Genomic DNA, 25804 nt, shown 5'->3' with positions numbered 1-25804 from the left:
CAGCCAGCATCCAACTGGCTTGGGACAGGGATGCTCCTGGCATCATGCAGGTTGGATTGGGAGGTAAATTGTTGACAGCTGGTGAAGGGAGCGTTTGCTTGTCCTTTGCTCCAGCACATGGCCTTGTTATGGACCTGGCTCCCAAAGCCCTTGGGGTTCGCTTGCTCTGCCCTTCTCTTCTGGACCTTGATCCCTTCCAGATCCTTGTCATCGAGTGTTTGCTCCTTAAGGAGATTCTTTTGCTTCTTAATTTCTTTTTTTTTTTTTTTTTTTGAGACGGAGTCTCGCTCTGTCACCCAGGCTGGAGTGCAGTGGCCGGATCTCAACTCACTGCAAGCTCCCCTCCCGGGTTCATGCCATTCTCCTGCCCCAGCCTCCCGAGTAGCTGGGACTACAGGCACCTGCCACCTTGCCCGGCTAGTTTTTTGTATTTTTTAGTAGAGATGGGGTTTCACCATGTTAGCCAGGATGGTCTCGATCTCCTGACCTCGTGATCTGCCCGTCTCGGCCTCCCAAAGTGCTGGGATTACAGGCTTGAGGCTGCTTCTTAATTTCTGAGCCCCCTCCAAGAGGGGATGGATAAACCCCGTGATAAGCATCTGCAGCTCTCGCCAGCACTTGTCTTGAGAGTCTTTTTTTCGTTTATTTGAGACGGAATCTTGCTCTGTCACCCAGCTGAAGTGCAATGGCACGATCTCGGCTCACTGCAATCTGTGCCTCTCAGGTTCAAACAATTCACTTGCCTCAGCCTCCTGAGTAGTTGGGATTATAGGCACATGCCACCATACCCGGCTGATTTTTGTATTTTTAGTAGAGATGGGGTTTCACCATGTTGGCCATGCCGGTCTCAACCTCCTGATCTCAAGTGATCCACCCGCCTGGACCTCCCACTGTCTCTGGATTCTAATTGTTGACTCGTCTTCTTCCCTCTCCAAACTAGAAGCACCTTGAGGGCAGAGGCTGTCTCTTTCACTGTTGAGCTCTGGTCCCTATTACAGGGACTAGAACATAGTTGGCATCCAAAAATATTTTTAAAGTGAATGTTGAATAAACATGGCGTGTGCGTTAGAGGTTTTTTTTTTTTTTTTTTTGAGATGGAGTCTCCCTCTGTCGCCCAGGCTGGAGTGCAGTGACGTGATCTCGTCTCACTGCAACCTCTGCCTCCCGGGTTCAAGCGATTCTGCTGCCTCAGCCTCCTGAGTAGCTGGACTACAGGCGTGAGCTACCACATCTGGCTAATTTTTGTATTTTTAGTAGAGAGGGGGTTTCACCATGTGGTCAGGCTGGTCTTGACCTCCGGACCGCATGGTCCACCTGCCTCGGCCTCCCAAAGTGCTGGGATTACAGGCATGAGCCATGGCACCTGGCCTGTGTTAGAGATTTTCTTTGTGGTTGGCTGCCTCTCAGCTCAGCTTGATGTTTCCAGGCCCCCCATGTGTGCTGATTTATATTACTGGAACATCAGAATGAAATCTCAAAATAGGCTGCAAGAAACCCTCCCTGCTGAGTCTATACGGAAATCAGTCTTTCTGATTCTCCCAATGAAGGAAGAAACTAATGGAACGTAAACTCATTACATCTCTGAAGCAGTTTGAAAATTTCCCCATGTTTTAATTATGATGAACCTCTCAGGATGCAGTCATGCCAGGAAATGTCTTGAACCATCAGCTGCGTGGGGTGAGCTCAGGGCAGGGGCCAGTCGGCACCGTTGGCTGGAGCCCTTTTTATTAGTGGACATGTATTCTGGCATTATAAAGAATCCTGGGGTCACCTTGCTGGATATGATCCTGGTTTCTCTCATCACTAGTTGTGGGAACTTGGGCTAGTTAGCTAGACTTTGTAAGCCTGAGTTTCCCCATTTGTAAAATGGAGATGATTATACTGTCTCCTGTATAGGATTGTTGTGCAGATGAAATGAGTAAGTATATTTCAAGCATTTAGCAGAGTAATCAACACATAGCAAATGCTCATCAATACATGTTATTGACTATTCATGTAAAATGGGTGGGAGACACATGAGGTGTTTGGGTTTGATATAAGTCAGTGACTGTGGGTATCAGTTTTCCTCCAGTATGTGGCCCTCAGTGTTACTACGTACCTTTTTTTTTTTTTTTTTTTTTGAGACGGAGTCTTGCTCTGTCGCCGGAGCTGGAGTGCAGTGGCCGGATCTCAGCTCACTGCAAGCTCCGCCTCCCGGGTTTACGGCCATTCTCCTGCCTCAGCCTCCGGAGTAGCTGGGACTACAGGCGCCCGCCACCACGCCCGGCTAGTTTTTTGTATTTTTAGTAGAGACGGGGTTTCACCGTGTTAGCCAAGATGGTCTTGATCTCCTGACCTCGTGATCCGCCCGTCTCAGCCTCCCAAAGTGCTGGGATTACAGGCTTGAGCCACCGCGCCCGGCCACCTTTTTTTTTTTTTTTTAATCCCTAGTTGATTAACTTCTCCATACAGACTCCTGTAAACTTTCTTCTCAGTAGTATCAATCTTCTATCATTTTTTGTTCACATATAATTAAAAAAAACCCACGAAAATCAAATGGGCTTATACCATACATAATGTTTTTTTTTGTTGTTGTTGTTTTGTTTGAGATGAAGTCACGCTCTGTTGCCCAGGCTGGAATGTGGTGGTGCGATCCTGGCTCACTGTGGCCTCCGTCTCACTGGAGTGAGCTCATCTCAGCTCATATGATGGAGTAATATGCAACCACCAACGTAACAAGAAAAAGATTAGAATACATGAAGTGAAAGAACATGTTTTTAAACATTATGTTGGCTAGGTGAAGTGGCTCACGCCTGTAATCCCAGCACTTTGGGAGATCAAGGTGGGAGGATCACCTGAGGTCAGGAGTTTGAGACCAGCCCGGCCAACATGGTGAAATCTTGTCTCTACTAAAAATGCAAAAATTAGCCAGACATGGTGGCACGCTCCTGTAATTCCAGCTACTCGGGAGGCAGAGGCAGGAGAATTGCTTGAACCCGGGAGGCGGAGGTTGCCGTGAGCAAAGATTGTGCCACTGCACTCCAGCCTGGGGGAGAATAAAACCAGTAATTCTCTACCCCGCCTTCCATGGTCCTGCCCTCTTTTCCGGAAGTAACCACTTTTGTCTGCTTTTTGAGACATTTTCTCCCACATTTCTAAATAAATGTGTTCTGCAGTTTCTCAGTTTGGAAGCCAGTGTCCCTGAGTTCTGGTAAATGTTATTTTATATGCCTTTAATAGTTCCCCTGGCTGGTCCTCTGTCCTCTCTTTATTAGTCTTATTAGTTGGCTACTGGCCTTCCTGGAGTTAATCTCTCACTCTCCTCTCTTTTTGCTCTTTATTTTATCATCTGTTTGCTGCTTTGTTCTGCGTGGTGGAAAATTTCGTTGATTCCATAAAAAGAGCAAAATGTTTTCGGTTGTTTTCACAGTTTTAGGTTTTGAAAACTCTCTTAGTCTTCGGGTTTTTTTCCCCCCTCTAGCATCCTGTCTTTCTTGTTTTTGTTTTTTGTTTTTGTTTGTTTGTTTTTGAGACGGAGTCTCGCTCTGTCGCCCAGGCTGGAGTGCAGTGGCCGGATCTCAGCTCACTGCAAGCTCCGCCCCCCGGGTTTACGCCATTCTCCGGCCTCAGCCTCCCAAGTAGCTGGGACTACAGGCGCCCGCCACTTCGCCCGGCTCGTTTTTTGTATTTTTTAGTAGAGACGGGTTTTCACCGTGTTAGCCAGGATGGCCTCCATCTCCTGACCTCGTGATCTGCCCGTCTCGGCCTCCCAAAGTGCTGGGATTATAGGCTTGAGCCACCGCGCCTGGCCATCCTGTCTTTCTTTATGGGTTTATTTTATGCATCCTTCTCTCTCTGATAGTAATGAGAGGTTTTTCTTGTTATACATGTTGTCCACCTGGATTCTCCAGATTCCCTCTCAGAGGCTTTCTTCTTTTTTTTTTTCCTGTGGTTGATTTGGTCTCTGTCACCAACACTGGGGGGCTTGCACTTAATACTCTGTAGCTCGGTAAAAAACAGGGCACCTTGTATTAGGAAGAGCTAACGTGTTGAGTGCCTAGAACACAGATGAGCTCATTTCGTTTTCACAACTACTTGATGGAGCTGGGCACGGTTATTCCAGTTTTACAGCTGGCAAAACTGAGGCCCGTAGAGGTGACACGGGTCTGAATCAGTGCCCTAAGCCTGATGATACATTTTCTTTGATTTTTCTTCGGTTACAGGTGAGGTTCAACATTCCCTCTGGCACCAACAAACTTTTTGCTTTTTGCTTTGGAGATGGAGTCTTGCTTTGTCACCCAGTCTGGAGTACAGTGGTGAGATCTCAGCTGATTGCAGCCTCCACCTCCTGGGTTCAAGCAATTCTTTGGTCTCAGCCTCCTGAGTAGCTGGGACCACAGATTCTCACCACCACGCCTGGCTAATTTTTTGTATTTTTAGTAGAGATGGGGTTTTGCTATGTTGGCCAGGCTGGTCTCAAACTCCTGTCCTCTAGTGATTCGCCCACCTCAGCCTCCCAAAGTGCTGAGATTATGGGCGTGAGCCACTGTACCCGACTCCCTCTGGCATTTCGCTTTGTAATGAGTTGCCTTTTGCCAGTTTTTATTTTTACATTATTATTTTCACCAGAGACTTTTGAAGTTAGCCTTTTAAAATCTTGAGCTGGCTGGGTACAGTGGCTCACACTGTAATCCCAGCACTTTGGGAGGCCGAGGCGGGCAGATTGCCTGAGGTCAGGAGTTCGAGACCAGCCTGGCCACCATGGTGAAACCCTGTCTCTACTGAAAATACAAAAATTAGCTGTGTGTGGTGGCTCATGCCTATAGTCCCAGCTACTCAGAAGGCCGAATCAGGAGAATTGCTTGAACCCAGGAGGCAGAGGTCGTAGTGAGCCAAGATCACGCTTGTGCCCCTGCACTGCAGCCTGGGTGACAGAGTGAGACTCTGTTCCAAAAAAAAAAATAAAAATAAAAAGTTAAGCTTCCCCTTGTCCCCTATCCTATATTCAGTTTGCTCCAAGCCTACCACCCATGTGTGACTGTACCTCTGATGCCTCCAGCCGTTCTCCTCTCATGCACTGCAGCGGCTCCCACCCTACCTCAAGTCACTGTTGTCATTGTAGCCGCTTCACCATTGTCCCTGCCTATAGCATCAGCCATCCCCTCTCTTCCCGATCTCCAGCTGGCTTGCTGGGATGGACGCCTCACACCTGGCAGGTTCAGCACAGAACTCTTTTTTTTTTTTTTAGATGGAGTCTCACTCACTGCACACCCAGGCTGCAGTGCAGTGGCGCTGTCTCAACTCACTGCAACCTCTGCCTTCCAGGTTCACGCGAGTCTCCTGCCTCAGCCTCTTGAGTAGTTGGGATTACAGGCACACGCCACCACACCCGGCTAATTTTTGTATTTTTAGTAGACACGGGGTTTCATCATTTTGGCTAGGCTGGTCTCGAACTGCTGACCTCAGGTGATCCACCTGCCTCGGCCTCCCAAAGTGCCAGGATTATAGGCCTGAACTACGGTGACCGGTCTGAACTCTTGATGGCTCCCCCTTACTTCCTTTTCCATCCTCACCTCCTAAACTGTCCTCCTTCACTGTGTCTCTTCTCAGTCAAGGCTGCCACCTTCTACCAAGTTGCACAGTCCCCAGACCTGAGTCATCTTGATTCTTGTCTGCCCTAGGTCAGAGAATGTCCTTACCCTGCAAATTCCTGTCTACACAGAACCTGCGAACGTGACCTTCGCAGGTCCGTGTAGGGCTTGGAAATGGGGTCTTTGTGGATATAAATAAGTTACTGCCCTGGAAATTTAATCAAGTTAAGATGAGGTCATACCACATTAGGACTGGTGTCCTTATAAGAAGAGGCACACAGCCGAACGCACAGGTGAGGATGGCCGGGTGACTGGAGTGATGTATCCACAAGCCAAGGAACACCGAGGGCTTCTGGCAGCTACTAGAGGCAGGGAAGCTTTCTTCCTGAGAGCCTTTAGACGGAGTGTGGCCCAGCTGACACCTTCATTTTTGCGTATCTAACTTCCAGAACTGTGAGAGAATGAATTTCTGTTGTTCTCAGCCACCCAGTTTGCAGTCTTTTGTTATAGCAGCTCCAGGAAACCAATACATTCTCTTTTACTGGATCTTGCTTTATTCATTTCATTGACAAGCCCCGTAATCCCTCCCTCCAAAATACATCCCAAATTGGATCATCTTTCCTCACCTGCACCAATGACACCTGGTCCATGCCCCTGAAGGGGCCTCTACCGGTCTCTCTGCTCTTGCTCACCCCATCCCTTCCCTTTCACCACCCCCCATCCCCGAAGAGAGCTTTAAAAGTGCAAGTCAGGCCAGGCGCAGTGGCTCACGCCTGTAATCCCAGCACTTTGGGAGGCCGAGGGGGGCGAATCACTTGAGGTTGGGAGTTCAAGACCAGCCTGGCCAACATGATGAAACCCCCATCTCTACTAAAAATTACATAAATTAGCTAGGTGTGGTGGCGTGTGCCTGCAGTCCCAGCTACTCGGAAGGCCGAGGCATGAGAATCACTTGAACTCCGGAGGCAGAGGTTGCAGTGAACTGAGATTCAGTCACTGTACCCCAGCGTGGGCGACAGAGTGAAACTGTATCTCAAAAAAAAAAAAAAAAAAAAGCAAGTCAGTCCACATTGCTCCCTGCTCCTATAATATCGTAACTCCCCCATGGCCCATGAGGACTCTCTCTGCTGTCCACTGGTAACCCTTCCTGCTTTGGTCATTCTGCTTCTGCCAAAGTCTTTCCCTCTTTCTTTTCTTTTCTCTTTTCTTTTCTTTTCTTTTCTCTTTTCTTTTCTTTTCTTTTCTTTTCTTTTCTTTTCTTTTCTTTTCTTTCCTTCCTTCCTTCCTTCCTTCCTTCCTTCCTTCCTTCCTTCCTTCCTTCTTTCTCTCTCTCTCTCTCTTTTCTTTTCTTTTCTTTCTTTTGCCACAAACAGACCAAACTCATTCTGACCTTAAGAATTTGATATACCTTCTATTTAGAATTATGTATGGCTCCTTCTCACCATTCAGGGCTCAGCTCAGATATCACCTCCTCAGAGAAGCCTTCCCTGACTACCCAAGTCAAAGGGCTCCACACTGTCACTTTCCACCCCAGGACGTGTTTTGTTTGTTTGAGACAGAGTCTTGCTCTGTCTCCCAGGCTGGAGTGCAGTCGCGCGATCTCAGCGCACTGCAATCTCTTCCTCCTGGGTTCAAATGATTCTCGTGCCTCAGCCTCCTGAGTAGCTGAGATTACAGACGTGTGCCACCATGCCCTACTAATTTTTGTATTTTTAGTAGAGACGGGGTTTCACCATGTTGGCCAAGCTGGTCTCAAAGTCCTGGCCTCAAGTGATCTGCCTGCCTCAACCTGCTGAAGTGCTGGGATTACAGGCGTGAGCCACCATGCCCAGGACATCATTTCATTTCCTTCATGTCATTCCTCATTCTCTGAGTTTCTTGTCTGTGTGCTTTCTTGTTTATGGCCAGTCTGCTCTTACTGGAGTGTAAGCTCCTCTCAGGCAGGGAATTTACCTGTCTTGTTCATCACAATCCCTAGTGCCTGGCAGAGAGTAGGCACTTGATAAATATTGCTGAATTTGCTAATGCTGCCCTCAGCATCATCTTCCTAAATCATATTTGAGATTCTTTAACAGCCCCTACCCCAAAGTTTTCCGTGGTTCCTTAGTTCTTACTGAATAAGGTCTAAGCATCTTGGCACAGGGTTCCTGACCCTCCTTGGCATGTTTCCATCCCCTTTCCAGGCTTCCTCCCAGAACATGTTCACACATACCTGTGCCCTGCCTTGACATCTTCTGTTCCCTAAACCTGCCCTGCTGCTCCTGGAACGCGTGTCCACCCAGCTGCTCCCATCCTGGAAGGCATGTCCTCCCAGCTGCTCCCATCCTGGAAGGCGTGCCCTCCCAGCTGCTCCTGGTCCCAGCCCTAACCTGCTTCTCAACCTTTTCTGCATCCTTTCGCATAGCGCTCTGTGCAATCTTGCCTCGATGCATCTGGTTGAAGCCCCTGCCCCCAGTCCCTCTCTGGACCCTCCTGGAGTGCTGTAGCGCATTTAGCCTTATGGTACGTCCTCTGCCGGATCCTGCCATACTTGAAACTTTGAGGTCCTGGCTGTCTGGAATCCCAGCTCCTTGCTGACTCACTCTCACAGTTGGGTGGCATGGTTCTTTGTATACAGACCTGTGTACAAATAACATCCCACTTATACATAGTATTGAATTGGGTTGAAACTTAGAGCATCGCCGAGGGACCCCTGGGCTGCTGGGAATGACTTCCCTTTGTCATTTGTTGTGTGTGTATATCCATCTGGTCACTCAGCACATCTGCATTATTATCTATTCACAGACACCTGTATCTACCATGTTCAGGATGGATAAATTTGACTTAAATTCCCCAGGAACTCTAGCATTTAGATCACAGGGGTTTGATTCAACCCGTTTTCTCAAGTCATTGGCTGCAATAATAGTAAAAATAGAGACATAATAAACATATGTAGTATCTGCTTGTGGGCCAGTCTTTGTGCTGAGAATTTGGCACACATAATCTCATTTAATCCTTACCACCACCCTAGGAGATAAGCTCCACCTCAGGAGGTAGGATGGTGTTATAGTCACAAGCAGGGCTCAAATTAATTCAGCCACTGTGGGAAGCAGTTTGGCAATTTCTCAAAGAGCTTAAAACAGAACTAGCATTTGACCCAGCAATCCCATTACTGGGTGTATGCCCAAATGAAAATAGATCATTATATTAAAAAGACACAGGCACTCACGTGTTCATGACAGCATTATTCACAATAGCAAAGACATGCAGTCAACTTAGGTGCCCATCAGTGGTGGACTGGATGGAGAAAATGTGGTACACGTGCACCATGGAATCCTATGCAGTCATAAAAAAGAATGAGATCATGTACTTTATAGCAATATGGATGGAGCCGGGGGCCATTATCATAAGCAAATTAACACAGAAACAGAAAACCAAATATTGTCTGTTGTCACTCATAAGTGGGAGCTGAGCATTGAGCACACATGGACATAAAGATGGGAAAAAGAAACACTGAGGACTCTAAGGAGGGGAGAGAAGGAGGGGGATGTGGCTTGGAAAAGTACCTATGGGTACTGTGGTCACTACCTGGGTGCAGTATATCCATGTAACAAAACTGTACCTGTACCCTCTTATCCAAAGTAAAAGCTGAAATTAAAAAAAGAATCTAAATGTAAAGGTTGGCACAGGATAACTATACATGATATATATATATATATATATATATATATATATATATTTTTTTTTTTTTTTTTTGAGATGGAGTCTTGCTCTGTTGCCCAGGCTGGAGTGCAGTGGCATGATCTTGCCTCATTGCAACCTCCGCCTCCCTGGTTCAAGTGATTCTTGTACCCCAGCCACCTGAGTAGCTGGGATTACGGGTACGTGCCACCACGCCCTGGTAAGTTTTGTATTTTTAGTAGAGACAGGGTTTCACCATGTTGGCCAGGCTGATCTTGAAATCCTGACCTCAAGTGATCCACCCGTGTTGGCCTCCCAAAATACTGGAATTACAGATGTGAGCTACCTTGCCCAGCCTATTTTTTTTTTTTTTAAGTGCCACACTGGCTGGGCCTGAATCTTGGCTCTGCTGCTTACTAGCTCTGTGACCTTGTTCAATTATTTAACCTCTCCAGCCTGTTTCCCCATATGAGAAATAGGAATAACAATAATATCCAGTAATCCTCCTAACTCTTAGGATTAGGAGGATTAAGAAAGTTTCTCTTTATGTAAATGTTATTTTATTTATGAGTGTTACTATTTCTGTTATTATCTCCATTTTACATAGGAATAAATAGTAGCTCCAGAGAGGTTCATCTCTTACCCACCTTCCCCCAGCTGGTAAATGGTGGAGCTTGGATCAGAATCCAGGTAGTCTGACTGACAGACGGTGAGTCGTCCTTCCACTAGGCTACATTCCCTTTCTTTTTTTTTCATTTTTTATTTTTGTTTTTTTTGAGACTGGGTCTCCCTGTTGTTCAGGCTGGAGTGCAGTGGTGAGACTACAGCTCACTGCAGCCTCAACCTCCTGGGCTCAAGCGATGCCCCCACTTCAGCCTCCCAAGTAGCTGGGACTATGGACATGAGCCACCACGCCCGGCTAACTTTTGTCTTTTTAGTAGAGACGGGGTTTCGCCATGTTGCCCAGGCTAGTCTTGAACTCCTGACCTCAAGGGATCTGCCCACTTCGGCTTCCCAAAGTGCTGGGATTACAGGTGTGAGTCACCGTGCTAGGCCTGTATTACCTTTCTTAGAGAAAGAGAGACAGAGACAGAGAGAGACAGACAGAGACAGGGAGACAGAGTCAGAGAGGCAGAGACAGAGACAGAGAGAGACAGACACAGAGACAGAGACAGAGACAGACAGAGAGACAGAGACAGAGAGACAGAGACAGAGAGAGACAGAGAGAGAGAGAGGACGATAATTACTGGTGGGGGAGGTATTGCCAGGAAAAACATGTAATATTTAGGGACATGCTTATACTAAGAAAAGTATTTATTCTTTATGTGAAGTTATCATGTAACTGTTCATCCTGTATTTTTATTTGCTACACTGGGCAGTCCTAGGAGGGGGCTTTTTTGTAGGACATCCAGTTCTCCTTTGGGATTCTGCCCTATTGCTCCTTACCTCCTGCCTTCCATCTCCCAGGAATCATGGCCACCATACCCATGGGAGACTTCTGTATCCCTCTGGTGAGTTCGGACAGAATACGCTTTCAGAACCTGTGTTTTCACGAGTGGTGGAATGAAATGTAATATTATTTAGAACAAGGGGGAGCATCTTTCCTTTCCCTTGACCTTAAAGATCTGCCCCCAAGCCTCATGGCTCATTTGAGCCAAGAGAGAGGCATGAAGCTGGCAGGTGAGTGGTTTGTCATCTCCATCTTGAGGGAGATGAACGAAGCGGGAGAAGCTCCCTCTTATAGATCTTTGAGTTTTCTATCAGTGGAGCCAGACTGCTGAGTCTTCTCTTCTCCTTCAAATATGGGCAGGGGCTGCTTTCTTAGCAGCCAGATCTGGGACAGATTGGATCAGCGTGAGTGAGTGGCGGTGTGGGGGATGGGGAGGCTTGACCAGCTGGTGCGGTGTCCATCAACAGGCCCGAGCTGAGAGAGTGCTGATGGCTTGGTGGCTGAGTGCCACGGGAGGCAGCTTGGGGCAATGCGTTCTCACTCTGTTGATGACCAGCTGGTGAAAAGGTTTAATAAGGATGTCCCACATCACCCTGTTTTTTTGTTTTTTTTTTAATTTTTTTTTTATTGTTTTTTAAGTCTGTATGGAGTTAACAATTTTGGCAAGCTGAAGGATTCTGGGAGTCTCTCTCATCTGGCTGGTCCGGATCTGCCTTGAAAGGACCAAAGTAATTAGTATACGTGCCATTTCTGTTATTCAGAGTAACGGGTTTGTAGAAGAGGAACACGGAACTCAAACAAAAACGCCTAAGCGTTATGAGACTGGAGCACAGCCATCTTAACATTAGGTGTAGCTGAGATCATTGCCAGTGGGAGCTGCAGTCCAGCTGGGCATCTCACTCATGGTAGTTGCTTAGTAAATGTTGGCTGAGCGGAGTTGTACTTGGAAAAGAAAGAAAAATAGGAGCTTAGATTTGGAGCAGGACTGGGCATTGTGGCTTTTTTTTTTTTTTTTTGAGACAGAGTCTTGCTCTGTCGCCCAGGCTGGAGTGCAGTGGCCGGATCTCAGCTCACTGCAAGCTCCGCCTCCCGGGTTCACACCATTCTCCTGCCTCAGCCTCCCGAGTAGCTGGGACTATAGGCGCCCACCACCTCGCCCGGCTAGGTTTTTTTGTATTTTTTTAGTAGAGACGGGGTTTCACCGTGTTAGCCAGGATGGTCTTGATCTCCTGACCTCGTGATCCGCCCATCTCGGCCTCCCAAAGTGCTGGGATTACAGGCTTGAGCCACTGCTCCCGGCCTTTTTTTTTTTTTTTTTCCTCTGTTTTCATGGCACTGGAGATGGAATTAGGTGACTGGTCAATAATTTTGAAGCCCAGGTATGTCTTTGATGGTTATCCTTGCTTTATGGAACTTATTACTGTCTAGGACGTCACTGGGGGGACCTACGGTCACTGAGAATGGATGCCGGGAGGTCCCTCTGGGTGTAACTTCCATGCTGGTACTTAGAGTTTGAGTATGGGCCTGGGCCTTGTCAGGTACTTACTGACTGTACTGGATGACCCAAGGCTATCCCCAGAGAGACCATTTTAGGATAGACCCTAGAACCTGGATACCCAACATGCTGTCCATGGAGTAAATGTGGCTCATCAGAATCTGGGGAGCAGGTAGCCTTTTTGAAACTTAAAAACCAGGTCTAATGTGTATACACTAATATGCCCAGAGCTTAAAGTCTCAGCCCAATGAGTTTGGACGATGGCATATATACCTGTATAACCACTACCCAAAATGAGATAGAGAACATTTCTTTTCTTCCTTTTTTTTTTTTTTTTTTTGAGATGGAGTCTCGCTTTGTCGCCCAGGCTGGAGTGCAGTGGCGTGATTTTGACTGACTGCAACCTCTGCCTCCCGGGTTCAAGTGATTCTCATGCCTCAGCCTCCTGAGTAGCTGGGATTACAGGTCCCCACCTCCATCCCTGGCTAATTTTTGTATTTTTTGTAGAGATGAGGTTTTACCATGTTGGCCAGGCTGGTCTTGAACTCCTGGCCTCAAGTGGTTCACTTGCCTCGGCCTCCCGAAGTGCTGGAATTACAGGCATGAGCCACCATGTCCAGCTGAGATAGAGAACATTTCTGACATCCCAGAAAGAGCTCCTAGTCCCTAAGTCAGGCTCCCTCCCAGCCACCAATTAATGACTTCTAGCCATAGAGTCGTTTTGCATACCCTTGTGCTTAAATGCAGTCGTATAGTATCTATATATTTTTTGTTGTTTGTCTTCCTTCACTCAGTGTAATGATTTTGAGATCCATCCAATGTTGGCATGATAGTGGTTTGTTCCCTTTTATTGCTAAGGAGTATTTCATTTCATAAATATACTACAATGTGTTTATTCATTCTCCTGCTGATGGACATTTGGGGTATTTCCAATTTAGGGCTGCTGTGAATAAAGCTTCTGTGAACGGTCTTGTGTAAGTCTTTGTGTGGACGTACGTTTTCCTTTCTCTTGGGGAACAAGGGGAAGAATGACTGGGTCATATGGTAGATTTTTTTTTTTTTTTTTCTTATTTAAGCATAAGTACTTTTTCCTAGTTTGGAGATTGTAAGCCAAGCTCCTGCCCATCATGATCACTGGGTAGGCGTAGCTAAGAAGAGTCAGGTCATTCAAGCCCATCTACGTTGATTAATAACTGTAACTGAAGCTGAAGGTAATTGATTATAATTTTGAGCTGTTGGGTTTAATTCTGTAACATTATGTGAAGCTGGTATATTATGAAGGCTTCTTGATAAAAGCAAATTAGTTACAGATATAGCCCCCATATGGATTTGATTCATGCTGAGTCATGATTAATAACTGACACGCCACTTTTAAGGCTGACTCAATGCAAAATTCATGCGGCCGCTCGTCATGGGTTTCTGATTGACTGACTTGATATTGAACAGACATGGGTGGCCTCATTCTGGAGGGTTACATGCAGATTCCTTCCTTCTCCCGAGTTTCTCTGTCTGCTCTCTGGTCTCCTGCCCTGTCACATCTGGATTATGTCCAGAGCCCAACAGCTGGATGTTGGTGTCCTATCTCCCCACTTAAATTAATTCTGCTTGCTGATGCCAGGTTACCCTTCCAAAATGCCTCCGTTACCCTGCCAAAGACAGTGGGTGCTTAATGCTGACCTGCTCCGAGCTGGCTAAGCTGCTGCAGCATCACGTGTGAGGCTTTAAAACACAGTGTCCATGCCCCTGCCCTGGCGAATCTCTTTCTGTAGGTTGTGGAGGGGAGCTGGCATCTGTAGCTTGAAAACTCCAGGTTGATTTTACAGTACAACTAGAGTTGGAAACAAGCCACCCATTGTGTGAAGGCCAAACCATTCTTCCTGGTTTCATAATTATACCCAAATGGCTGGTTGTAAACTCCTCCCTGCCTTCTTTAGCCTTGCAGACACCACAACATAAGCTTCTGTATACTTGCCTCCAGACTCCGCCCACTCTGCACTTCCCAGCTAGAAAGGTCCCGTCCTCATTTCCTTTCCAAATTGTGTCCAGCTTTCCAGAGCCCCTCCCTGTTCTTTGATGTACTGCTTTTTAAATTTCGAAACAACATTGATATCCCCTTTCTTTGCATGACTGCAGATTCCCTTAATTTATCCAGTCATATATCTTCTGTAGCCTCTCTTATTATGGTCCAGAGCCAGCTAGCTCCTGAAGGCACGGCCCAGATCCACACTGGCTCTTTCTTCCTTTCCTGCAACCCCTGGGGTCTGGCGCAGTATTGGCCATGTAACAGTCTCTGCTTAGGGACTTGCTGATTGACTTTTAACTGTTAATTTTATATCTGATTTGGAGACAGAACTTAGAGACACCACTTGGCTTCTGTACTTTCTGAGTAATTATTATTACTATTATTATTCATTTTGAGACAGAGTTTCACTCTTGTTGCCCAGGCCAGAGTGCAATGGCGTGTTCTCGGCTCACTGCAACTGCCACCTCCCAGGTTCAAGCAATTCTTACTGCCTCAGCCTTCCAAGTAGCTGGGATTACAGGCACCCACCACCACACCCGGCTACTTTTTGTACTTTTAGTAGAGATAGGGTTTTACCATGTTGGCCACACTGGTCTCGAACTCCTGACCTCAGGTGATCTGCCTGCCTCAGCTTCCCAAAGTGCTGGGATTACAGGCGTGAGCCACCGTGCCCGGCCTCTTTCTGATTATTGCTCTGACTTACATGGATTGCAAGTCTGTGTGTCCTCCTTAGGTATACAGTAGCCTCCTTGAGGTTAGAGTCCTTGTTCCTTTGGTTCAACAAACATGAAGGAGGACCTGCTTCGTAGCAGGCACTGAGTTGGGTGCTGTTCTTTTGAGCTGTGTCTTCCTGTCCTACCTCTGTGTACCTTTTTAGAGGTGTGAAGAGTTGATACATTCAGTGTATTGTAAGTGAGCTATGTGCAATAATTTTCTTTCCCCTATTTATTATGAGAAAAATTTTGTTTTGTGGCTTGGATTTTTTTTCAGTTTTTAAACTGTCACTGCTATAATAAAGGAAATGCCCTACTGCACCCATCATGCTGGAATATTCTGATGTATCCCTTAAGGATCTCTTCACAAATTCATTTCTATTGCCAGAGCTGAAATGGTTTCAGAATGAGCATTTACACAGAAATGGAAAGGTTTGCCTAATGTGGGCTGGGTGTTAAACTGATTTTTTTCTTTTAAATTATTCTATGCTGCTACTGCTGATACCAGAGGGAAATTAATAGCATTATAAAGTACAGATCCCTGGGACAGTTTGCATGATATTTTGAGAAAAGGGATTGGATTATGAGCCTTTCTAGGTTTTGAGAACTACAGAAGGGAAACAGGGATTTTGTTCTCAGGGCCTCCGAAGAAGAGTCTGTAAATACCTGGTGATTTTAAATATTTTCTCCAGGCCCTTTCAGCCTTCTGCTGTTAAGGCTGTGATTGTTAAGGTTGTCATGCAGAAACTTTTCTGAAAATTGAGATTTTGTACATAGGATTCTTTACTCCCATTGGATTTTCATTGTGAAATCAGAGTGAAAATGTGGGAAGATGCTGGGTGCCCCCATTTCAGCACATAAACTATCACTTTTTCTCCTGGTTTCAGCATGATATCCTCACCCTTAACTGGCCTGGGGGTCCTGCAATGTCTGGTGGGACAGTTTCCTGGCTTCCTGGGGTCCAGGAGGAATCTGGGTTTTACTTGCTTCTTATCCAAGCCTCCGGCAGGTCTCTTTTAGGCCTGTGTGCGATCTCATTGTGAAAGGCTCCGGGGCTATTCTGGGGCTCTGTGGGGTGAAGCACCTTCCTACTAGTCTCTTTCTCCAGCCCCAGGCGGCAGCCTTCACGAGCATCCGTCAGGGATTACCTGCTCCTCTCTTCAAGCTTCCAAAATGTGGCTGCCATGTCCTCTTCCTTTCCTTCTGTCTTTGGCCTTTGAATCCTTCATATCCCTGTACCTTTACTCTAGTGAGAATTTGGGAGCTTGTATTCCACTGGCCGTGTTTAACTAGAAGCCCTCCAATGTACATTGTGTGATATTCCAAAGTGGACTAGGAATTTCACATTAGTGTAGGAAAATTAGATTTAGAGGGGAATTATTCTCTGATTTACTATACTGAGTAAGTGATGTTGTGAATACTGTTTTTTTATTTTTATTTTTAGTTTTGAGATGGAGTCTGACTGTGTTGCCCGGGCTGGAATACAGTGGTGTGATTTTGTCTCACTGCAACCTCTGCCTCGTGGGTTCAAGTGATTCTTCCACCTCAGCCTTCCGAGCAGCTGGGATTACAGGCATGCATCACTGTACCTGGCTAATTTTTGTATATTTAGTAGAGACGGGGTTTCACCATATTGACCAGGCTGGTGGCAAACTCTTGACCTCAAGTGATCTGCCTGCCTCAGCCTCCCAAAGTGCTGGGATTTCAGGCATGAGCCACCGTGCCTGGGCATGTTATAATCATTAACTGTTAATAAGCTCTTTATTTTGAAAGTATTTTAGATTTTCAGAAATATTGCAAAAATAGTACAGCGAATTTCTGAATAGTGCCCTTCATCCAGTTTCCCCCAATGTGAAAATCTTACATAAATAATCTTGACACATTTGTCAAAGCTAAGAATTAACATTTGTTTGTTACTGTTCCCTAAACTCCAGACTTTATTTGGATATCACCAGTTTCCCCACCAATGTCCTTCTTCTGTTCTCAGATACCAATCAGGATACATATTGCTTTTACACTGTTCCTATTTTAAAGTATAATTTATAGTAGAGGAAGGCATACCTTTTATTCAGAGACCACGACCAAAAGTATAACATCTGTACGTTTTGTTTTGAAATCCCCAACTTTAGCTATGCTACTGGGAAGGGATTATAGTGTGACTTACAAAATTGCTTGTTTCTCTACCTACTTCTAAGGCAATCATGGGATATTAATGGGTTTAAATTTGTGAGGTTTGATTTATCTTCGTGAAGCAAGTATTTAACAGGATTATTAGCCCTGTTCGTTAGTGGCCCAAAATTTTCTAGTGCTGGGTTTTCTTGGAGTAGTTTCTATCACAATATTGGGGAATGTCATGGGATCGATTGCATTTAGTTATTGCTGACGCTGATTCATCGCGGACTTTGGCTTTGGGATTCCTTCCCTGATAATGGGGGAGGTGGCAACTTGAAACCGGCCTTTACTCTGAATCATCGAGTAGGGGTAGAGGGTGGCGCAGTCCACTTGGGATGGACCAGCTTGCTCTGGGGCTTTGGGAAGCCACTGACTCTTCTGTTAACTGAGGTTTTTAAATTACATGGTCTCCTAAAGTCCCATCTGACTCTTAAGTGAGTCTGTGATTCTATCAGTAGACTCTTGAGTAGCTTATCTGTGAAACTTCGAAAATTCTATGTTGACACCTTTCCACACCTGTGAAAATCTCAATTATTTTAAACAATTACTCGCCCCATGTTTGTGAAAGCACTGAAGACATTTGAGTATGAGTCTATATAATACTTAATTTGGAAGCTAAAAATTACTGTAAAAATCAGGCATTAGACCAAAAAATGGGTGTTGAATCACTTCCTGATCATGCGTTCTGATTTCTCCACCCCCGTTGCTCCCCTTCATTAGCAAGGATGACAGACAATGCATTTAGACAACAAATGTTGAACAGTCACCCTGTCTGGGACTACTCTGATGGGGGTGCCAGGTACAGAGATGCTTAAGGCACAGCCCTCTCCTGGGCATGTGCGACATCCTGGGAGTTATGGACACAAGTGATGGATCTAGTGTGATGGAAAAGAATCACCTTAGAAGTGGGGTGTAGGGCAAGATAGGAGGAGGAAGAGAGGATGCCTCCAGAAGGCACATGGGGAGAGGGATGAATCCAAAACAGCACTGACCCGTTGCATGTTTCCTGCTGGGAACCGGATTGGGGTGGTATTTGCATTGCCTCTCAGGATTCTTTGGACAACCCTGTGAAATGAACCATTCTCAGGTGACAACACTGAGCTGCAGAAGAGAGCTTAGGTTATTTGACGGGGGCTACCTAACTAGTAAGTCTTCCATTTTCCCGTGATAAATATGGACTTGGGCAAAGAGTTGAGGGTGTTTGGAAGAAAGGACACGGGAGATGGGTCTTGGCATTTTGGTGTTGTCACAGATGGAGCTGCTCAGGCCAAGGTGAGGGAGCAGAAGAGTTCAGCAACAACCGGGGGCAGTAGTACAAATGGGGTCCCTAACAGTTGGGTAGGCCAGTCTCAACCTCAACTCCTGTCCTTCCTTCCCTTCCCTCCCTCCCTGTCTGTCTGTCTCCCTCCATCCCTCCCTCCCTCCCTCCGTCCCTCCCTCCCTCCCTCCCTCCCTCCCTCTCTTCCTTCCTTCCTTCCTTCCTTCCTTCCTTCCTTCCTTCCTTTCTCTCTCTTTCTTTCTCTCTTTCTTTTCTTTCTTCTTTCCTTTTCCTTTTTCCTTTTTCCTTTCCTTCCCTTCCCTTCCCTTCCTTCTTCCTTTCCTTCCTTCCTCTCTTTCTCTCTTTCTCTTTCTTCTTTTTCTTTTTCTTTTTTTTTTCAGAGTCTTGCTCTGTCGCCCAGGCTAGAGTGCAGTGGCTCAATCCCAGCTCACTGCAACCTCTGCTTCCCGGGTTCAAGTGATTCTCCTGCCTCAGCCTCCCAAATAGCTGGGATTACAGGCACCCACCACCATGCCTGGCTATTTTTTTTTTTTTTTTTTTTTTGTATTTTTAGTAGAGACAGGGTTTCACCGTGTTGTTCAGGCTGGTCTTGAACTCCTGACCTCAGGTGATCCGCCTGCCTAGGCTTCCCAAAGTGCTAGGATTACAGGCGTGAGCCACCACGCCCGGCCTAAACTCAGCTTCTTAAATGTCACCTTGCCTAGGAATCACTGTGTTCAACATGAAGGCTTCTGAGCCCTGTGGTAGACCTACCAAACCAGCCAAATACTGAAGTTAGACTTTCAATCCCTTCTCTTGTGTGGGTGTTTTTTTTAATTTCCTCCTTAGCCCTTTTGCAGGAGTTGTGTGTGTGTGTGTGTGTTTTGAGATAGTCGCTCGTTCTGTCATCCAGGCTGGAGTGGCATGGTGTGATCTCAGCTCACTGCAACCTCCACCTCCTGAATTGAAGTGATTCTCATGTCTCAACCTCCCGAGTAGCTGGGATTACAGGCGTGTGCCACCATGCCCGGCTAATTTTTGTGTTTTTTAGTAGAGACAAGGTTTTGCCACGTTGACCAGACTGGTATTGAACTCCTAACCTCAGGTGATCCGTCTGCCTCAGCCTCTCAAAGTACTTAGAGGCTTACAGGCGTGAGCCACTGCGCCCTGCCAGGAGTTTTCTTTTACTATTGAAATACTCATCCTTGAGCTTCTTTCATTATTTAGCAAAAGAAATTGGGCTGCTTTGGTCTTAGCAACATTTAACTTGGAGGATGGGCCCCACCCAAACCTTGCCCCTGGGTTCATTTGATTGGGTGGGCTTTTCATTTTCATTTCAGGAATAAAGAGGCAAAAAAGACTTTGAGGGTACAGCGAGGCCCCTGCCATGTGTGTTGAAGCCGATTATGGATTCCTTTTATAGACAAAAGTGAGGAAATGGAAGGTGCCAGCCATCAGCTTCTTATGATTATACCTTGTGTCTTCAGGGATGGCCCTGTTAGCTCACTTGTTTGCCTTTACAGGCGGGGTCACAGCTGCAGGAGGACTTTTGCTCTCTACCATCTGGGGCTATGAAGGGACTGGCTGGCAAGAGCATTACCCAAAGTCTTGGGCCCGGTGCTCAGCACCTTCCCCTCTGTGGTCTGCCCCTCCCAGACCCTGCTTCTTAGGGGTAATTGAGAGGTAATCAGGTACCCTGCTTTCTATTTCTGCACCAGCTAGTTCATATGTCACTACACCCAGGTTTCAAAATGCCTGACATATAAAGGAGCATTGCTGATGTGGAGAGTTTCACCTCGCCACCTGTGCTGGGGGATTATTTAAAAAGTGATGCTTATCCTAGGATCCCACAATTCCACTCCTTGGCACTTATTTACCGAAATGAATGGAAAACTTCCAGTCCACACCAATACCTGCACACGGGTATTTATAGCTGCTTTATTCATAATTGACACAACTCAGAAGCAAGCAAAAAGTCCTTCGATAGGTGAGCAGATAAACTGTGGTACATCCAGACAATAGAATATTACCCAGTGCTAAAAAGAAATGCTTTATCAAGTCATGAGAAGACACCGCTTGCATGTTACCAAGTGAAAGAAGCGAATCTGAAAAGGTTCCACGCTGTGCGGTTTCAACTATATGACATTCTGGAAAAGGTGAAACTACAGAGACAGTGGAAAGGGGATTTCCAGGGACTAGCGGCGAAGGAGGGATGAATAGTTGGAACACAGGGGCTTTTTAGGGCAGCGAAATATATGATACTGTAAAGATGGATACATGATATTATATATGTGTCAAAATCCATGGAATGTATAGCACCAAGAGTGGACCCTAATGGAAACTACGGACCAGCTGGGCGTGGTGGCTCACGCCTGTAATCCTAGCACTTTGTGAGACCGAGGCAGGTGGGTCACCTGAGGTCAGGAGTTCGAGACCAACCTGACCAATATGGTGAAATCCCATCTCTCCTAAAAGGACAAAAATGAGCTGGGTGTCATGCGGGCATCTGTGATCCCAGCTGCTCGGGAGGCTGAGGCATGAGAATTACTTGAACGCGGGAGGCAGAGGGTGCAGTGAGCCGAGATTACACCACTGCACTCCAGCCTGGGTGACCTTGTCTCAAAACAAACAAACAAAAACAAAAAAACAAAAAACAAAAAACAAAACAAAACAAAGATGGCCCTTGGGTATTAGTGCCGCATCAGTGTGGGTTCATCTGTTGTATCAAATGTACCACTGTGATGTGATGTTGATAGTGGGCATAGTTTTGTGTAGTGGGGACGGGCAGGCATATGTCAGAATTCTTGGTACTTTCCACTCAATTTTGCTATCAATCTAAAAGTGCTCTAAAAAATAAAGTTGAAGAAAAGTCACATATGCCTGTATTAATTTTCTATTGCTGATGTAACAAACTACCATGAATGCAGTGGCTTAAAACAGTGCAAATTTATTATCTTACAGTACTGGAGGTCTGAAGTCCCCGGTGATTTTAATTGCGACAAAGTCAAGGGGGCAGCAAATCCTCCTGGAAGATTTGGAGGAGAAGCTGCTTCCCTGCCTTCTCGACATCTTGGGGCCACCTCCCTTCCCTAGCAGATGGCCTTTTCTTTATCCTCAAGCCAGCAGCATGGCATCTTCCAGTCTCTTTCTGACTACAGCCTCTGCTTTTGTTATCACATTTTCTCTCTGATTCTGATCCTTCTTTTTGTTTTTTTTTTTTTTTTTCGATGCAGTGTCACTCTATCACCCAGGCTGGAGTGCAATGGTGCGATCTTGGCTCACTGCAACCTCTGCCTCCTGGGTTCAAGCGATTCTCCTGTCTCACCCTCTTGAGTAGCTGGGATTACAGGTGCCTGCCACAATGCCTGGCTAATATTTGTATTTTTAATAGAGACAAGATTTCACCACGTTGGTCAGGCCTGTCTCAAACTCCTGACCTCGTGACTCTGACCCTTCTCACTCCTTTGTAAGGATCCTGTGGTTACGTTGGCCCGACTCAAATAAGCCAGGATCATCTCCCCATCTCCAGGTCCTTAATTTAATCCCATGTACAGAGTCCTTTTTACTTGTAAGGTGAAATATTCGCAGGTTTAGGCATTAGGACACAGTCATCTTTTCTGCCACACTTGCCCTTTAAATAACTTTTCAGCTGGGCGTGGTGGCTCACACCCGTAATCCTAGCACTTTGGGAGGCTGAGGTGGGCAATCACTTGAGGCCAGGAGTTCAAGACCAGCCTGGCCAACATGGTGAAACCCTATCTCTACTAAAAATACAAAAATTAGCTGGGCGTGATGGTGCACACCTGTAATCCCAGCTCCTTGGGACGCTGAGGCATGAGAATCTCTTGTACCCGGGAGGCAGAGATGGAGGTTGCAGGTCACGCCACTGTACTCCAGCCTGGGTGACAGAGCGAGACTCTGTCTCAAAACAAAAACAAAAACAAAAAACAAAAAACAAACAACAAAGAATTTTGCTTTGGGTGCTTTTTTCATTTTAGACAGGCAACCCTATTCAATTTCCCAATTGTTCTTTGGTGGTTTTCCAGTTTGTGTGTGAGGCAGGGAGGCTGGCAAGGAAAAGAAATGAAGGAAATCCAGCTGGATCCTGAATTTGACTTGAAAGAGAAAGGACAGTGATTCTCAAGGAGGGGGCCCACCTGAATCAGCTGGGATGCTTTTGCATTGCAAGCATCCCAAATTCCAACATACCCTCCCTTGAGAGACACTTCTCTTCTGCTCCTGCTCCTTGAATAGCTTGTGCATTGTGTGTTTCTCATGTGTAAGGGCAGAAAAAAGGTTGGTACTCAGTGATGCAGAGGGAGGGAAGGGAATGTGGGCAGAAGAGGTTGGACCCGGGGCTGAAAAGAAGATGAGAGCAGAAGTTGGGGAGTTCTCTCAAGTGATACTGACAGCAATATTATGTTTCCTCATCACAGGATGGAGTGTGGGGAAGATTTAGAGGGTGAGAAGAGTGGGCTTACCTGGGCCATATGGTTTTAGAGTTGTTGAAGGTGGGACTGTATGGGAGAACCAGAGAAGTTGCTGCACAGGTCAGGTTGAAAAAGAAGAATTGGGCCAGGAGCAGTGGCTGACGCCTGTAATTCCAGCACTTTGGGAGGCCAAGGTAGGCAGATCACTTGAGGTCAGAAGTTCGAGACCAGCCTGGCCAACATGGCGAAACCTTGTCTCTACTAAAAATACAAAAATTAGCCAGGTGTGCTGGCGCACGCCTATAATCCCAACTACTTGGGAGACTGAGGCAGGAGAATCATTTGAACCTGAGAGGCGGAGGTTGCAGTGAGCTGAGATTGTGCCACTGCGCTTCAGCCTGGGCGACAGAGACTCCTTTTCAAAAAATAATAAGAAGAGGAAGTGGCACCTTTCCAACTCTGTGCCTCGTTGCAGGTCCTCTTTGGTGGGGAGTTTACCATGCAGGGCAGCTACTGAGGGTTGTTGAATTCTAAAGCCAGTAAGACAAAGTCTGGAAAAGGGGTGGATTAGGCTGTAGCAGGGAGGAGGAGCCCTCACGTTTCCTTTGATGGTCTTTATTGACAGCCCAGCTCATGGGGTTGAACTGATTAGCCTCAGCTCCTATCCTGTTTAGTGGAGGCATTTTCATTCTTAGAGTTTTGGAGGCTGTTGCTGGTTTCCATGGGTGGCACTTAGACTTTTGCTGGGAGAATTTGGCCCAGAGCAAGTGACTGTGTGTGATTGACAGCTGGAAGAAGGGAATTTATGGATTTATGCATACATTTGTTCTTTATTGTTGCTATTATAATACCTGGTTCTTTCAGTCTGAATGCTAATTTGAAGATGGGTGATGCATTTGATTTTTTAAGGCAAGGCATAATTAAATAATTTTTAGGAACCCATTCAACATTTTCTGTGTCGGCGATGACTGCCGTATAGTTACGATGGGTAGTGGGTGTACTCTAGCCAAAAGATGTGATAGCATCTATAAGAGTAAACAGCTATGGATGAGTATTTAATTTGGTCAGTGCTGGAGAGTTTCTTATTTTTAAGAGACAGAGTCTCGCGATGTTGCCCAGGCTGGGCCTTGAACTCCTGGGCTCAAGGCTCCCTAGTAGCTAGGACTACATTCATGCATCACCGCGCCAGCTCGTCCACTGGAGAACCTTTTATCAAATTGGCTTTGCTGAGATTTCAGCCAGCCTAATTTTTTTTCTTCTCCTTCATGTTTATCCTCTCATTGAGTTGGTTATGGTCCTGCTTGGTCATTTCCTCGGATCTGCTACTTACTGCCTATAGTAGGGGTCCCTAACCTCTGGTCCATGGACCAGTGCTGATCCATGGCCTGTTAGGAACCAGGCCAAACAGCAGGTGAGCAGCAGATGAGTGAGTGAGGATTACCGCATGAGCTCCGCCTTCTGTCAGACCAGTGGCGACATTAGATTCAATAGCGTGAACCCTATTGTGAACTGTACATGCCACAGATCTAGGTTACGAGCTCCTTATGAGACTCTAATGCCCAGTGATCTGAGGTGGAACAGTTTCATCCACCAACCACTGCCTGGTCTGTGGAAAAATGGTCTTCCACGAAAGTGGCCCCTGGTGCCCAAAGGATTGGGGACCACTGACCTGTAGGACCTTGAGCAAATGACCTTACTATTTCAAGATCCAATGTCTTTATCTACAAACTGCAATAGAAAACATCATCTGCCTCCGGGGTGGTTGTGATGACAAGGTAAGATATCAAATGTAAATCTTGGCCCTTGGAAATGCCAAGTGATCAATAAATATTAGTTTGCTTCTTCCTTTTTAGAGATAAGATAACTGATGAGACCAATATGACGTTGACTTGCTGGTTATCTTCACATATTTCAGAGGCTGTCACAGATCACACAGGAAGGACAGTTTTTGGTGTTCTAGGGAGCAAAACCACAGCTGAAAGGTAAAAGTGGAAAGGAGACAGATTTCAGCTCAACATAAGAAAGAACTTTGTAATAATTAGACCTGTGTTACAATGCAGTGGAACTCATGAAGTAGTGAGCAATTTGTCTTGGAAGAATTTAATTAAAATAGGATTTTTGGGGCTGGGTGTGGTGGCTCACACCTTTAATCTCAGCACTTTGGGAGGCCGAGGTGGGTGGGTCACCTGAGATCAAGAGTTTGAGAGCAGCCTGGCCGACATGGCAAAACCCCATCTCTAAAAAATACTGAAAAATTAGCTGGTCATGGTGGCACACACCTATAATCCCAGCTACTCGGGAGGCTGAGGCAGGAAAATCACTTGAACCCGGGAGGCGGAGGTTGTAGTGAGCCAAGATCATGCCACTGCACTCCAGCCTGGGAGACAGAGTAAGACTTCACCTCAGGAGAAAAAAAAAAAAAAAAAAAAAAGAGGAATAGGAATTTTCAACAGCATTATCACTGACATTCGGGGCCAGATAATTCTTTGTTGTCAGGGGTATGCTGTGCATTGTAGGATGTTTACCTGCCCCTATCCTCCTCCCAGTGTGACAGCTAAAAATGTCTCTAGTCATTGCCAAATGTCCTGTGGAGGGCAAAACCGTTGCTGGTTGAGAACCACTGAATTATAGGCTAGATGATGGCGAACTGGACAGCATCCTCCCAAGGTCAACTCTATCCTACCCCAAATCGAGTTCTTGCCATAGTAAGCTCCGGGAATTCTGGGGATGACTTTTTGGTTTATGATAGTACCTCCCAACCTGGGATGAAAGACCTAACTATCCCAGCACTTTGGGAGGCCGAGACGGGTGGATCACGAGGTCAGGAGATGGAGACCATCCTGGCTAACCCGGTGAAACCCCGTCTCTACTAAAAAATACAAAAAACTAGCCGGGTGAGGTGGCAGGCGCCTGTAGTCCCAGCTACTCGGGAGGCTGAGGCAGGAGAATGGTGTAAACCTGGGAGGTGGGAGGCGGAGCTTGCAGTGAGCTGAGATCCGGCCACTACACTCCAGCCTGGGCGACAGAGCGAGA

At 46.3% G+C, this 25804-nt stretch overlaps 1 protein-coding gene across 7 annotated transcripts in view; it reads left to right on the top strand.

The window, feature by feature from the left end:
* Positions 1-25804, top strand: part of SLC39A11 (solute carrier family 39 member 11) — a 465983-nt gene that overhangs the window by 37984 nt on the left and 402195 nt on the right. The window contains exon 2 of one of the 7 annotated variants that reach the window (XM_023211942.2): positions 9838-9939. The exons of the other annotated variants lie outside the window; for them this stretch is intronic. The gene's annotated coding sequence lies outside the window, so the exon portion shown is untranslated. The remainder of the gene's footprint in view (positions 1-9837; positions 9940-25804) is intronic. 7 annotated transcript variants of the gene reach the window in all.

This window comes from Piliocolobus tephrosceles, chromosome 16, assembly GCF_002776525.5.
Source record: "Piliocolobus tephrosceles isolate RC106 chromosome 16, ASM277652v3, whole genome shotgun sequence".
Taxonomy (NCBI): domain Eukaryota; kingdom Metazoa; phylum Chordata; class Mammalia; order Primates; family Cercopithecidae; genus Piliocolobus; species Piliocolobus tephrosceles.
Note: the sequence above shows the minus strand (reverse complement) of the source record. Positions and strands in the feature narration are given on the sequence as shown.